This window comes from Gossypium arboreum, chromosome 4 (genome assembly GCF_025698485.1).
Source record: "Gossypium arboreum isolate Shixiya-1 chromosome 4, ASM2569848v2, whole genome shotgun sequence".
Taxonomy (NCBI): Eukaryota; Viridiplantae; Streptophyta; class Magnoliopsida; order Malvales; family Malvaceae; genus Gossypium; species Gossypium arboreum.
This window is the reverse complement of record NC_069073.1, coordinates 44,741,686-44,757,600: the sequence shown is the minus strand read 5'-3', so window position 1 is coordinate 44,757,600 and position 15,915 is coordinate 44,741,686. Positions and strand designations below refer to the sequence as shown.

General features: G+C 34.4%; 1 long non-coding RNA gene across 1 annotated transcript; it reads right to left on the bottom strand.

The window, feature by feature from the left end:
- Positions 1–4,781: 4,781 nt before the first annotated feature.
- LOC128291874 (uncharacterized) lies at positions 4,782–12,059 on the bottom strand. Its single transcript, XR_008281841.1, has 4 exons — positions 11,941–12,059; positions 10,730–10,808; positions 10,562–10,631; positions 4,782–4,962 (listed from the first exon to the last, which is right to left on the bottom strand). It is a non-coding gene; the product is annotated as an uncharacterized LOC128291874 (long non-coding RNA).
- Between the last annotated feature and the right edge of the window lie 3,856 nt (positions 12,060–15,915).

Sequence of the window (15,915 nt, the reverse complement as noted above, 5' to 3'; positions counted from 1 at the left end):
TTTCATTCAATACTTTCATCACCACATACATACATGTATATAAATTTATCATTCCTTTGGGCATAATTACATAGACATTATGTCTATTTAAATCAATACAAAATATATGCTTAGTGACCTACCTTGTGTGGTGTAAAATAATTCCAAGTCGGCTACTCGATGACCTTGATTTCCCTTGTTGGACGCCTCTCCTTTAGGATCTTGAGCTTAAACAAATAAATTAACTCATTCAACCGCTTTGCTACACATATTGATATTCACAATTTAATGATTTTATGACATACTGAGCGGCATGGTAAAATTTTTATCTTGCTACCTCATGCTCTTAGCTATTCGGCTCATAACCATATGCTATAGCCCTACTATCAATAATCCAATCACACATGCATATATATATATATGGCTGAATGTACAAAGCATAGACTCATCATCACCTATGCTCTTAATTTGATGGCGAATATGCATACATGTATATACACTATTAATCAATCACTAACATTGCACTTCACCTTAATAGCTAGCTTAGCAAACCTCGATTTAACACATAGTTGTTCATAACACAACTTAAGCATACTCTCCATTCCATCAATTCCAAAACTTAATGTCTTACTCAAAAATGCTAAAAAGAAAATCCAAGAGTCATCAATCCACCATCACATGTATCATTAACAAGCTTCATATTTAGCATGCAATGACATTAACACAAAATCTACCTTGGCGAATATCATCCCCATGATATAGCAAAGTTTTGAACCATGGACTAATTAGAACTCAAGCTAGCAACTAAGAACATGCATGAATCTCATGGCACAACCTCAAACATACCTTAATCTAGACACAAGTATGGCCAAACCTCCTCCTAATCCTCTTCCAAACCAAGCATGAAGCAAGAACCCCTTCCTTCTTCCTTAGAATTTCAGCTCAAAGAAATGAAAAAAAAGATGAACAACAAATTTTTTTCTTCTCTTTTCTTTAACTCACGGCAAAAAGGGGGGGGGGGAACACTCACCATTCTCTTTTTTTTTTGTTCCCTTTCATTATTAAATTCCCATGCTCATTATTTTATTTATTTCTTACATACACCATTGTCCCAACATGTTTTATGACATGTTTTTACCCATAATCCCTTGTCATGGCCGGCCACTAGCTATTAGGGGGGGAAATTTGACATGCAAGTCCCCCTTTTTGTTTACATGCACTATTAGGTCCTTATAGATTAGCCTATCACATTTTAAAAGTGTCACACAAGTCCTAATAACTGAATTCACATGCAATCGACTAAATCGAAGCTTGAAATTTTCACACATTCATAAATACATATTCTAGACAATAAATATTACGTTCAAACATTTCGGTGACTCGGTTTAGCGGTCCCGAAACCACTTCCCGACTAGGGTCAATTTTGAGCTGTCACACTTAGCCCATATATACATTAGACATTAGAGTCACATATGTACGAAATCACAAATCGAATTCAACATATTAGCTAATATTTCCCTTAGCCAATTTCTAAGTCAAGGTAAAGCCATCAATATGCTTACCTATGGCGAACATACACATCAACTTATGTACTCATTCATGTGGCCGAACATACATGTCTATCTTGAGGCCGATCGCAACACTAATACATTCTACAAGTATGGTCACTTGTATTGTCTAAACCCCATTTTGTTTCAAGTTCAAAACTTGGCTAATCTGATATATACACTATTAAAGCATCCTCTCCTTTCCATCAATTCAGACATGCATTACTCATTAATATACAAAATTATATTCGCCTTAGCACACAACTTGCTAGCCGATTCTTCTCCATCTAGCATCTAATGCACATATGTGCTCATTTGTTAGACCCTACTTCATCCAACAACAACCATATTTCCCTCTACTTCCTACCATGGCGAATGCTCAAGATACCTCAATCTAAAACTTTTAGCTTGGATTGCTTAAAGAACTTGGTGATGAGTTCAAATTTACCTAACACCTCAAGCATCATAACACATCCATATAGCTAACATGCTAATAGTCTCAAGGCTTCAACTAAAACTTTTGAAGCCTCTTAGTCGAATACTAACTCTCTAATAATCCCAAATCCATCCATGAGATAGTTAGAATTTAGACCAATCATCCAAGGGATGTATGAACTTTCAAAGCAACATTAAACATACCTTAATCTAGTGAGCCTCCATAGCCGATTTTCTCCAAGCTCATTCCCTTCCTTTCTTTCTTCTATTAGGCCAAAGATGTTCAAGGATGAACACTTTTTTTTTTGTTTTCTTTCTTCCATTCACGGCAAAAGGGGGGGGAACAATCACACACATTCTTTCTTTTTTTTTTTTCATTATATTCCCTTTCATTATTTTATTACCATGCTCCTTATTTTATTTTTCCTAACATACATCACTAACATAACATGTTTGTGACATGTTTCCACCCATAGCATGGCCGACCACTATGCTTTAATTTGGCTAATTTGACATGCAAGGACAAGCACTTTCCCACATATATTAATAGGCCACTTGAACACTTGCCTAGCATATTTCTAAATTGTCTCACATAAGTCCCTACTAATAAATTTCACATACACTGACCAAATTAAAGTATAGAACTATCACACAAGCATTTACGCACATCATAAACACAGAATATAACCTTTAATTATTTATAAGACTCAGTTTCGTGGTCCCAAAACCACTTTCCGACTAGGGTCAATTTAGGGCTGTCACAAAGTAAGCTGGTATGGCCAGCCTTACATCCATCGAACTCTACAAATTTTGGTGTCAAGTTACAAGCTAACTTGATCATGTTACAAGCTAACTTGATCAAGTTACATATGAACCAAAATAACAAAATGAAACAAGGCAGCTAAGCTAGATGCTGCTCTTGAACTCAGCTCGATCGTGCCCTTTAGGGTTGAAACTGCTCTTCGCTTCATGCATACTTCCAAGCTGCCAACGGTTCAATGTTGCATTGCAGGCCAAATCTCAACAACCTGTTATGTGGATTTGCACTATGGTGAATGCGAAGTTACTGAGGCTGGGTTATGAGATACGGAGGTACCGTCCAAGTATGGGTTTTAGCAAGACGCTTCAATAGAGTGTGTATGCAGAAAGCGGCATCAGAGCTATTTGAAACAGCAGCCAAGATAGCTGAAGACAAGAAAGGGTTAGCATTTTTATATTCTAAAAGAATAATGTTGAAGACAAAGAAAATTGCAGGCTCCTAGAAAGTCAATAATAACCCGTCAATAAGCAGAATGAATAAATTTAACTATTGAGTTGATTAGAATACGAGTGATATAGATCCTGCTGAGAAGTGGCCAACCATGCTGTTGTTATGTTTTTGTTAAAGTGCATGCAGGCTATTTTCATGTTGCAGCTCTTGTGCATGTTGCATTAACAAGTTTTTTGTCGAGTTACATTGTAATTAAACTTAGTTGAAAATGAACAAGCTGATAAAAGCTTGAAGTGTTTAGGTACTTGAATTACTAGTTTAGGTGGCTTGTTTATGTGCACAAGCAATGTTTTACAAATTACTAGGCTACTTGTGGTAGTAGGCAGTATTTAGTGATGTATTTGGTTATAAATGTATTGCTCTTTCTAGTTGAATGAATGAGCAAAATGAGCTATCAGCCATAAGCTCCCTTTCTGCATAATTGTGAGTAAGTAAAAATATTTCATGCATCTTGCTTCCTTGTAAAATCAAAGGCTTTTTACTTAATTATACACTGTTTTTGTAACATTTTGGCAATATGATACGAACTGCCTCAGGGAGAGTCGAGTCGTATGCTGAGTTGCCTGATCCCCTACGAGAAAGTATCGTTCAATTCGCTTTTGAAATGAAGTTGATGGGAAAATAGGACGGAAGCTATGTATAATGGTTCTATGATGGTTTATGGATAAGAATAATATGTATAGGTTCGGTTAAGTTGGAAGGGAATGTGAAATAAGTTAATAGATGATGGATATGGAAGAAAAGGTTCTTAAAAGCAAGCACGAACCAATATTAGAAAATATTGACCCAAATGCTTATAGGCTTTCGAGGTGGAGGATGAAAATGATAGAACCTCGACCCACTACTTAACAAAGTAGGAACCTCGGTATATGGGTGAACGCCACACTATTTGATAGTGATAAGTTCGGGCTAGTGAAGAACAGGGTTGACGCCACTAGGCTTCCTAGATAAGTCAACGAAGTCCTCAACAAAATATGAGAGAAAGAAATCTCACAAATTCCATGAAAGTTTAACAAAGTTTCATTAAGTGAAAAGTCTAACCTCTTACAAATGAAATAACATATATTTATAGTCTAAATAAAAGTAGCTGAATGGACAAGCTTAGAAGATAAGAAATTCGGCCATAAACACCTAGATAATTCTAGAAGAAAAATCATGAATATCCATGAATGTGCAGCCCTTTAATGTTCCATCATCCCCCTTGGCCGAATGAAGCTTTAATGCACCTTGAATACTTGAATGGTTAGCTTGAAAATGCATGGATCATGCATGAAACGTCCCAATGTATGTTCCTCCATAAATTCGGTCCATGAACCTTCAAAAACATGAACATTAAATAGCCCCTACTTGCATGAACGTCTCCAATACATGTACTCCTTTAAATGCCATCCATTGAACCTCAATTCTATATGCACCTCTTCATACATTGTACCAAGCCCTACATGAACTTGCATTAATTTCCTTCCATCCATGCATGTGTTCCGTCCAAAGGGATTGGATCTTCTAGATACATTCATGCATGAATCTTCATCATTCATGTAATCGAATGTGCATTTGAACCCAAACGTTCATGTATTTTGTGCATTCATGTATTTGACAAATACATGAACTTGTAAACACCTTGAATCTGGTCATGCATGCACCTAAATAAATGTTGTTCATTCATGCATGTGGGATGTCCAAAAGAGATGTTTCTTCAAGCATTCATTGCGTCGTCCATGAACATTGTACCTACAAGAAATAAAACAATTCATAAGACATCATGTGAACACACCTAAATTCAGCACAATGTGAACACATTTAAGTTATGTGATATCTATGACATATTAATAACAAATATTAATATAAGACAAGTTTAATGCTTAAATAAATATGTGCAAATTTTATTTAATGCATTAAAGACAAAATCGAGTTAAACTAAAATGAGCTAAGCTTTAGCTCGTGAGCTAAAGTTGAGTTGAGATTAAACTCCTAAGCTGAAGTTGAGCTAAGGTTTAGCTCGTGAGCTGAATATGAGCTAGGAGTGAGCTCGGTTTAGCTCAGGCAAGTTGGATTGAGCTCAAATAAGTTGGATTTGAGCTGGGCGGAGCTCGTGGAGCTGGAAACAAGCTGGGATCAGCTTGCCAACATGTCAATGCTCGGCTTGACAGACTTGTTCTATAAGGTTCGTGGGGCGTGCTCGTATGATCCCCCCCTCTTTTAGGCGACTTGTCCTCAAGTCGTGCTGTTTGTCCATGGGAGAACTTTAACTCGTGCATGGTTTTCCTCGATCAAATGGGATGGAAGATGTCACACAAACCTGAAAAATTCTTACCACAGCCGGTAAAAAGAAATTCAAAGGAGTCAAATTCAAATGTGTTCGATAGTTCATAAAAAATTCATTCAATCGAACATATGCCAAAAATCTCAATTGGGCAAAGCAAGCATACGTAAATTTATCAAAGAGTTTCATTAGACCATCATTGCAAACATGAAAACTAAGTTGGATCAAGGAATAATTGGTTGTAAATGATGGCAGGCACTTAAACACATTATTCCTCATCCAAAACATTTTAATTTCTTTAATCGAATATAGCAACTCATTTGATCCCTTGTCTTGCTCATGCAAGGCATGCCATGGCCACAGGTATGTTAACTCTTTCTTTCGTTTTTGAACAACATGAGGGTTGTCTCCAAATTCCAACATAATAATCACATCATTACAATTCCAAAAGGAAAAATCCATCACATCACAGTATAAATAATTTCCAAACAACAAATCAATGGAATTTTCAACTTCAATCGAATTGAGCAAAGATATTTGAAAATTTTCAGATGACTTACCTTGACGAATATGAAGAGAAGACAATTGAGGATTGGGTTTACCTTTCTCGGTCAAAATGAATCTTCTCTCTTTGGATAGACAACGTAAGAAAAACCTATTACTCCAATAAATTTGAATAGGTGGTGACGCACCATGACATGTCTTGCTCCTCGAGGGGTGGAATTCACAAAAATAAGACTGGTTAGTATTATCGAAAACTATGGACTTAAATGGAAAAGGAAAGTTACCATGGAAATTTGATTCAATTCCAAAAACATAGGTTGGCCTTACCTTCTCGAAATGAAACGAAAATTTCAGATGTGGCCAAACAAGGTGTTTAATAAATGAATCAAAATTGAAACCCAAATCATTGAATTTCACCTTCTTATCAAAAGTTTGAACATCAAGCAAACATATTTTGATTGCAAATGATGCAAAGTGCTTAATGTTTCCATAAAATGAATTCACGTAGCAAATACCAGGCTTGAACACACGAACTTGTTTAGGAATTCCAACAAGCAACATATTAGAAAAAAGATATAATCAACTCACCACACGAATTATATTTCACTAGTTTAAACACACATGTTGATTTGACAAAACCGAGCATACCAAAATGCAAAGGTTCATACTTCAAGAGTATTAATCGGGAATGCAAATCACTACATGGAAATTTCACACAAAAACTCAAAGATTGTTCATGAAGAACACAATTGCACATATCATGTGAAGATCTTTTAACCTGGATGCCAAACAAAGAATTTTTAACAAACAAGCAACTTTTCAAACAGGCAGATTTATCACAAATAAATTGAGCAGGCATATTTAAACATAAAGATTTAACACATGAGTTCAAAAAGTTTGCAGGGTCAAACACATCAGAATTTTTACGTGATAGACTTTGATCAAACATGTTCAAAATTCGCTTAGAGAAAACTAATCCAATGTTGTCAGCAAATTTGCAAATATAGTAATCGTCATAAGAAAAGCTGTATATGGCACCTTTTAACAAATTCCTTAACAACAGTAAGTGAACAAAAATTATCCAAATCAAGTGACTTTGATTCGATAAACAAAGAATCCTTACCTTCCTTACCTTCGATCGCAAGTGGGTGGTAGTCATTCGCAAACTTACCTTTTTCGAACAACCTAAAACACCTCTCTTTTGGAAGGTAATGTAGATGCAATTGGTCACACCAACTTCTAGGAACCTGAAAAGTTAATTCACAAGAAGATCGAATAGGTGGGTTAGTAGAAATAATCCTCACTTGCTCACTTGTTTTCTCACTCGATTCTTTTTCTTCTGAATCACTCGTTTCTTTTGTTTCAATTTCTTTTTCATCTTCTTTTTCACTCTCAAATTTCTTTTCATTCTCTTTTTCAATCTCATTTTCTTTTTCATTTTCTTTTTGCATTTCAAAGGCTTTTTCAAAGGCTTTTTCAAGTTCTCTCAAGATTCGCTCATTTTCTCTCTTACTTGCCTCTTGTCCCTCTTTTCTTTTTATTTCATTTTTTTTTCTTCTTTTGCTTTTTCTTTTCTTTTCTTTGTTTTCTCTTTACAAGAATGTACAAAAGAACGATGAGAATACAAATTTTGTTCAAAATATGAAGAACTATTTGCGTATGATTCACAATCAAAACTTTGTGAAGAATACTCCAAGTAAGTTTTCTTTGAAGATCTAGTAGGAGTATGTCTTTCTCTTCGAACGCCATCTTGGAACGAATCAAAATCGTAATTGGCTTCTCGTCTTCTCGAATTTCTTGATGAAAAGGACTTTCGATCGAAGTCACTTCTCGAATTCGCTGATGAATATGAGTCATAGTATGAATCTCTTTGTCTCGAAGTAGATGACGAAAAGGAATCATGATTGGAACTTTTTTTCAGGTAGTAGTTGGGGGTATATCTCCGTGGGGTTCTTAGTTCCGTTTTACGACTTGAAGAAACTTGATCACTTTGGTCTCGTTTAGTCGCCATTCTTCGCATTTCTTGAACCAAGTATTGGTATTCCGATTCAGTGAACTCTTCGCGTGACATGATTTTTGTTGCTAAAAGAAAATGTTAGATCACAAAACAAAATAAAAAAAATTAAGTATCTCACCACAAACCCCACAATTTCGCTCGGAAAGAAGAAGAAAAAAAAGGTGTCACTCCCGCTCGTGTTTACACTCGTTTGGCTTTTACCTCCACTCGAATGATCTCACTCTCTCATGCCTTTTTCCGCTCCTTTCTCCTCTTATAACCTTGTAACAGACTTAGTATGACTTGATCTCTAGTATTGTGGGTCGGTTTCAAATGGTTTTACAAAGGATAACATATGAGGGTTATGAGTTGGCTGAAAGAAAAGGAAATTGGGTAAAAAAAAAAGTGTCGCGTGGATGAGATTAGAATAGAAGATGAATCGGGAACGATATCAAACCAAGGGCTTTGACATTCGAACAACAATCGAATTGCATAAAACACTTTTTTTTTTCAGATTTTTTTCGAATTTTTTTTCGAATTTTTTTTAACTTGTATAACTTTTTTTTTTGTACTATTTCAGCAAACTAAATAAAATAGAAACACTTTTGTACACGATTTTTTTTCTTCGGCTACGTAGATTTTTTTTTATAATAACAACAACAAACTAATCGAAATGAGAAAACTTCGGTATACGAATTTTTTTTCTATACTCTTTTTTTTTTCCGGATCCTACTTACTTGTGTTCACTTGGACTAACCCGGGATTAATTTCGTCGCACGATCTTCTCGTTTTCGTAGCTCTGATACCAAATGATACGAACCGCCTCAAGGAGAGTCGAGTCGTATGCTGAGTTGCCCGATCGTCTACGAGAAAGTATCGTTCAATTTGCTTTTGAAATGAAGTTGATGGGAAAATAGGATGGAAGCTATGTATAATGGTTCTATGATGGTTTATGGATAAGAATAATATGTATAGGTTCGGTTAAGTTGGAAGGGAAAGTGAAAGAAGTTAATAGATGATGGATATGGAAGAAAGCGTTCTTAAAAGCAAGCACGAACCAATATTAGAAAATATCGACCCAAATGCTTATAGGCTTTCAAGGTGGAGGATGAAAATGATAGAACCTCGACCCACTACTTAACAAAGTAGGAACCTCGGTATATGGGTGAACGCCACACTATTTGATAGTGATAAGTTCGGGATAGTGAAGAATAGGGTTGACGCCACTAGGCTTCCTAGATAAGCCAACAAAGTCCTCAACGAAATATGAGAGAAAGAAATCTCACAAATTCCATGAAAGTTTAACAAAGTTTCATTGAGTGAAAAGTCTAACCTCTTACAAATGAAATAACATATATTTATAGCCTAAATAAAAGTAGCTGAATGGACAAGCTTAGAAGATAAGAAATTCGGCCATAAACACCTAGATAATTCTAGAAGAAAAATCATGAATATCCATGAATGTACAGCCCTTTAATGTTCCATCATCCCCCTTGGCCGAATGAAGCTTTAATGCACCTTGAAATACTTGAATGGTTAGCTTGAAAATGCATGGATCATGCATGAAACGTCCCAATGTATGTTCCTCCATAAATTCCATGAACCTTCAAAAACATGAACATTAAATAGCCCCTACTTGCATGAACGTCTCCAATACATGTACTCCCTTAAATGCCGTCCATTGAACCTCAATTCTACATGCACCTCTTCATACATTGCACCAAGCCCTACATGAACTTGCATTAATTTCCTTCCATCCATGCATGTATGCCGTCCAAAGGGATTGGATCTTCTAGATACATTCATGCATGAATCTTCATCATTCATGTAATCGAATGTGCATTTGAACCCAAACGTTCATGTATTTTGTGCATTCATGTATTTGACAAATACATGAACTTGTAAACACCTTGAATCTGGTCATGCATGCACCTAATTAAATGTTGTTCATTCATGCATGTGGGGTGTCCAAAGAGATGTTTCTTCAAGCATTCATTATAGTCCATGAACATTGTACCTACAAGAAATAAAACAATTCATAAGACATCATGTGAACACACATAAATTCAGCACAATGTGAACACATTTAAGTTATGTGATATCTATGACATATTAATAACAAATATTAATATAAGACAAGTTTAATGCTTAAATAAATATGTGCAAATTTTATTTAATGCATTAAAGACAAAATTGAGTTAAACTAAAATGAGCTAAGCTTTAGCTCGTGAGCTAAAGTTGAGCTGAGATTAAACTCCTAAGCTGAAGTTGAGCTAAGGTTTAGCTCGTGAGTTGAATATGAGCTAGGAGTGAGCTCGGTTTAGCTCAGGCAAGTTGGATTGAGCTCGAATAAGTTGGATTTGAGCTGGATGGAGCTCGTGGAGCTGGAAACAAGCTGGGATCAGCTTGCCAACATGTCAATGCTCGGCTTGACAGACTTGTTCGATAAGGTTCGCGGGGCATGCTCGTATCACAATACTCTGATAGATTGAAACTTTGGAACTTTTCTTTCTTCAAAATAAGGGTCCAGAAAATTAGTTAAATAAAGCAGATTTAACATCACTCACTCCTGACATGTCTCTCCGTTGGCACTACTTCTTTATGGTCGGTAGCCTCGACAATGGCAACCTCTACTCCCTGTAGTGCATAAATATAATCTTTTAAAATATGATATTAATCAAAATAATGGTAGAAAAAGTTTTCTGTTCGAAACCTACTCTTTGATCGCTACATACCCTTGCCAATCCAACTTTTGTGGAGTCCTTCAGGGCCCCAATAGCCTTTTTTAAACCATGTTGACTGCCACTTGGCATTCTATTTCAACAAAACAAGTTTAATAACACATTAATCATATTGACTACTGGCCAGAATAAGGAGGAACAAAGCAATAACAGAATCAAAAACCTTATTCATAAAGTAAAACAGCTTGGGAAAAAAATTCAGTCTGTAATAACTTTGAAGAGAAATAAATAACACAAAGTTTGAACTACAGCTGCAGGTTCATCGGAAGCAAAATTCATACATTTTTAGCATCCATTCTCTTATTACGTACAATAGCTACAGTTTCATTTCAATTTTCATTTGGCAATATTCATTTTTATTTGCAATAACAAAAGAAACCGCAACATGATAGAGTAGAGGAATGGGTTGAAAATGCTGAGATTTGAATTCTGATCCATAGGATGCCACTTTTTAATGATAACTACATGAACAAAAGGAGTTAAATCTCGAATTCAAAAGTAATAAGGATCATGATCTACATTCCCAAGTAAGTAAATGCTAAAGAAAATGAAAGTATACTACATTGTTATTAACTCCTAGCATGAAATGTTAACTGGTTTTAACTAGTAAAATTTTACGTTTATGGTTTGAAGTTGAGATCAAATTCAATTTTCAACAGCTATCATGGAACAAAATAAATAAATAAATAAATAAATAAATTTCATCTCCTTCTCAAAGCCTTTTATATTCTAGTTATTTCATCTGCCCCCATTTTCTCAAAGCCTTTTTCTTTTTTACATATTCTTAATTTTTCTTTTTCAAAGATTATGAAGTCTAATATCATGTATATTAACAAGAGGTCATCTCGACGCAAATAATGACAACTTTTCAAGGCTAAAAACTAGTTTGATATATATACACATATATATAATTCAGAGATTAAATATTATATATGCAATAAAAATAAGTATATAAGAAATCAACATATACAGTATCAAAAACCATTTCGATCCCTTTCAATTGCCCATCAAATTTGGGCTTCCATCAATAAACAACAAACAACGAAACGCAGAAAGCATGAAGCGAGAACAAGAAGAGATTATCAAATATATATGCCTTCAATGCATGCTTTCTATCAATGCACATCGATAACATTAACATATAAATGTACATATAGGTGCATGGTTAGAATGTAGGTATATGCATGGATGAATATTTTTGTTACATTGGAAGTTGTGCGAAGAGGTTTGCAGGGGCCCCAAAAGGAAGGGAAACGGTCAGCAGCAGGAGGAGACCCCCCAGGAGCTGTAAATCAGCGCCAGAAGATGGCCTCGTTGAAGCCCCATAATAATAATTATATATATACCATAAATATTGTTGCATTGCGTGACGGCTCTTTTAGCGTTTCCCCTTTGCTGGATCTATCTCTTTCTAACTTTGACACTCCCAACTTTTTTTTTTCTTTTTTTCCTTTCAACAATATATGACATTATCTATGCTGTTTATAAATTACTTGATTAAGTTTCAAGTGAAAAGTTAAGTGAAATAAAATCAAATAAATATTCATAATATAAAATATTAAATTGACTTATGTATCAAAAATGAGTTAAATATATTTTAAAATTATATATATATTTTGAAAAAAAAGTAGCAACTTAAAAATTATTCACTTTTTTTTTTAAGAGAGCAATATGATATGATAGTTCTTGTGGTATGTGTGGATATCATTCTGAAGACATTCTGCATGTGATCAGAGATTGTCCTGTAGTTAGATAAATTTGGTTGTAGGTCATTCTGGTTGAGAATTGTTAGAGTTTTTTCTTTTCAGAGAACCTTTATAAATGGTTAGAAATCTAATTTGTATCATTCTAGTTCAATTTTTTGTGAGGTAAGTTGGTCAAGTTTATTTGGATTGCTTATATGGAGAATTTGGAAGAATCAAAACCTCTTCCTTTTCCAAGGAGCTACTTGGAGTGCAGATGAGATAATTAAGGTTTCATATACTTGGGCCAAACAATTCGCCTCTTTTCATAGAAAGGACTTGACCAAGCAGCAAGAGCCAAGGTTAATAACTCTAATGCCAGATAGATAGATCCAGCTTTGTACTGATGGAGTGGTTAAGGTTGATTCGGGATATGCTATAGTTGGGGGAATTCTAAGGCATGGGAATGGGGAGTGGTTGATGGGATTTAACATATATTTGGGCACATGCTTAATTTTCGATGTTGAATTTTGGGAAATTCTTGATGGGTTGACTTTTATCCAAGATAGTAGCTTCGCTAGAGTGATAATTCAAATGGGCAGTCTAGAGGTAGTCAAAGTTGTACAGGATACTTCCTCAATGGCTTTGAACTCTACCTTAATTAGACTAATTCACCATCTTTTTACGAAAATGGGTCCTTGGGCTATACAACACTTTTCCAAGGAGTTTAATAAGCCTGCTGATTGTATTGCCAAGTTGGCCTTAGACACAAGACAAAGGTTGGAGGCTTTTAAGGAGATTCTGAGGGACGTGTTAGCAATCTCTCTTGTTGTTACAGTAAGTGGCAATCTTGCTCGGGAAAATTTTGATGTAATTTGATCTACTATTGTTTGTTTTTCTCTTTATCCCCTCCAAAAACATATTCACTTATTCTTAAAAATTATCCACTCATATTTTTTTTTCTTTTAACGCATATTTTACTTTCATGAGTGTGCATTAAGATTAGTATTCAAGTTTTTCACTTGGTTCAGTTGACGTGCCTTTGTTTGACTTAAGTTGTCTTATTTTTTATCAAATTGTTTTATAAAATACAAATAAAACATACAAACTGCCACTTCCTCTCTTATCTTTTATATTATCATTCACCATAAAACCATTATGATTAAGAAAGATTATTTTAATCCATCTCTTTTTTTTTGTCAGAATATCATAAAAACACAAGAAAGGCGAGCATGTAGATGACATTATAATAAAATTTGAGACACTTGCCGTAGTTGATCTTGTTGCATTAGATAAACAAGGACAAGAACGAAGTTCTCCACTATTTTTGGCAAAAAAAAGGTGGATAATAGTTAGGGGAGCTAGTCTGAGAGCTAAAGATGATTTTCAGGAAGAGTTTGTTTTGATGACTTGTTTTTATTTTAGATATTCTTTTATTGGGTTGTGAACTCTTAAGCTGCTTTCTGTTACTCTACATTAATGACTTTTTTGTGTGTTGGATATTTATGGTATTATTTAGATTCTTGAAAATGTTTTTGATACAGTTTTGTAAACAGAAATGTCATTAGGGGAAATTTGTAATAGTTCGATTTTGACTTTAGTCGGAATAGTGGTTTTGGGACCACAAATCCGAGTTAGAAAAGTATTTTTAATATTAATTTTTGTGTCTATGATACGTAAATTGATATGTGTGAAAGTTTCGTATGAAAATTTAATTGTTTGTGTACTTAATTTGCAAAAAAGACCTAATCGCATAAAATGTAAAAGCTGTGTGCTAGATGTTTAAGTGCTTATTTGAGTTGGCTTTCTAGAGTAAAGGTCCTTATGTGGTTATTTAACCACTGGAGATTTGAATGGACAAAAAAGGGCATGTGTTAGGTGAATTTTTAATGGTTGAATGAAAAGGCAAAATGGTCATTTAGATTTATGTTAATAATAATAAAACAAATTCATGTAAATGGATCATTTTATATCCATTCTTAATCGAAAATACAAAGAAAATAAAAGAAAAAGAACACCTAGGGTTTGGCCATTGTATTCCTTGATTGAGGTATGTTTTTGCTTTGGTTTTTGATAATTTCTACGTTTTTGTGATTGTTGCTAAGTGTACTATAAAGCCCATGCTTCAATTTCTGATTTTGATGATGATTTTAAAATATACCATGGATGAATTCATGAGTTTTGTGTTGTTAAATGGTAAATTATGGAAGGTATATTTTGGATTAACATATATTGTCTTTGAATTTTTGATGAAATTGAGTAAATTGGGCTAATTTGTAAAAAAATGTTATTTTGAGGGGCTTAAATGTGAAATAAATGAAATGTGTGAACTAGTATGAGTACTAGGAGAATTCGGCCAAGCTTGTGCATATGCAAATTATGTGTATTTTGTGATTTTGTGAAAGAGGTACTAAAGTGTCGAAATGTGAAAACATTAGGACTAATTTGCAAATTATCCTAAATATGTGTTTATGGATTGAATTAAATTATTTGGTGAATAAAAGGATTAATTTTGAATACTTATAGATCAAGAAAAGAGGAGTTCGAATTTAGATCGAGGAAAATCAAAGATTATAGAATAAACGTTCGAGTCGACACCTTCAAGTACGATGTAAGTTCGTACTTAAAATGTGATGTTAAGTAAGTTTTGATGCCTTTATTCTACATGGGTTGTATATAATTGAATTGGATAATATGGTGATGATTCGGAAGCTTTGGCACTAAGTGTTTGATTTAAACTAGCTTTGGCACTAAGTGTGCGATTTAACTAGCTTCGACTACTTGAGGCAGTAAGTGTGCGATACCAAATTAATCTTGGTTATTCGAGATGGCACTAAGTGTGTGAAAATATTTAGCTTCGGCTAACCTTATAGCACTAAGTGTGCTGATGTGTAAAACACGAATAACTTAGGGAAAGTCTTATAACACTCAACATGAGGTAAGTACAAAAGTGAATAAGTATGGAAAGCTTCAGGTTTGTATAATGCCTAAGTGGTAGATGATGTTATGTATATGAATCTCATTGAGTTGATATAGTTATATGGATTGAAATTGTGCAAATACTCATAGGTTATCATTTTATGTTTATATACTATGAATGTTTTGAGTATGAGCTTACTAAGCTTTTGAAAGCTTACTCTGTGTGATTACTGTCTATTTTATAGTTATCGTAGCTACTGAAGGCTCACGGATAGTCGAGATCGTCACCACACTATCGATCTCATTTTGGTACTTTTGAAAATGTAAATATTTGAAGTATGGCATGTATAGTCTAGTAGTTATGAAGTATGTTTTGTGATGTATATATATTTAGCCATGTGATTTAGCTAATTTGTGTTTGATCTTATGGTTGAGAAAGGTTTATGATATGTAATGTTAATTTGCAATATGATATGTAATGTTAATTTGCAACTATGGCATGAATGATGTATGTTTTAGCATAAATAATGGTTGATTGGGTTGTACATGTATGTTTGTTTTCCTTGTTGTAGGTTGATC